This window comes from Parasteatoda tepidariorum, chromosome 2 (genome assembly GCF_043381705.1).
Source record: "Parasteatoda tepidariorum isolate YZ-2023 chromosome 2, CAS_Ptep_4.0, whole genome shotgun sequence".
NCBI lineage: Eukaryota > Metazoa > Arthropoda > Arachnida > Araneae > Theridiidae > Parasteatoda > Parasteatoda tepidariorum.
Genome location: NC_092205.1, coordinates 74,768,731 through 74,769,625, shown reverse-complemented (window position 1 = coordinate 74,769,625; position 895 = coordinate 74,768,731).

Genomic DNA, 895 nt, shown 5'->3' with positions numbered 1-895 from the left:
AAAAAATTTAATTGACGTTTCCCAGTTCCACAATCAAGCCAATGATTTACAGAGGTTTCTGCACAGAAACCTGAAAGAGGTTTTCCATTTAGGTAGATGTTCATAAATGCATTTAACGCTTTTTGTTTAAGACCAGTAAGTAATGTGTTTTTTTGTAAGTTCATTGCTGAAAAGCCCCTTTCAACCGCTGCAGTACTCCCAGACAGAGAAAACATCAATTCCACCATGCACAGTATGTTGCTGTATTTCGAGATTAGAGGGTCATTTTAGAAGTGAGGCGCTAGTCTCAGATAACAAAAATTGAAAATGTATCACAAACGTAAACGGGAAAATGGCCGTCCGCGCGGACGCTGGATTTGAGAAATTTGTTGTCCGCGGGGAATTTTTGACCGCCGAGGACGGGCGGTTTTTCGAGCCCTGTTTAATCTCTAGAAGAGTAGAAATACTTTCATAATAATAAAGTTATTTTAGAAACTAATTTCGTTCAGCAATAAATAACGGTTTCAAAAACAGCCATAACACCTTTCCTCCAGTTGAGTATTAGCCATGGAAAGTAAATAAAATAAGTAATATATTAAATTAGCATACAATAAAAAATATTATTTTGCTTTACGATTTCAGAATATCTAAGGATTCTTCGAAAGCATTAACAATTAGGCATTTTCTTTTTAAAAATATTTATTTTAATAAAATATTGAAATAATTATATAAAAAATAGGAACACATATCTAATCACTAGATTAAATTATATCTTCGAAGTTAACTTTTATTTATATTTAAACATAAAAACAATGGAACTTAAAATTTGAAACTGCCCAAAACTTATCAATGTTTACAATCAGGTCTTAAGGATTATTAGAATTTGAATTATTAGAAATTGCTAATAGAATGATTA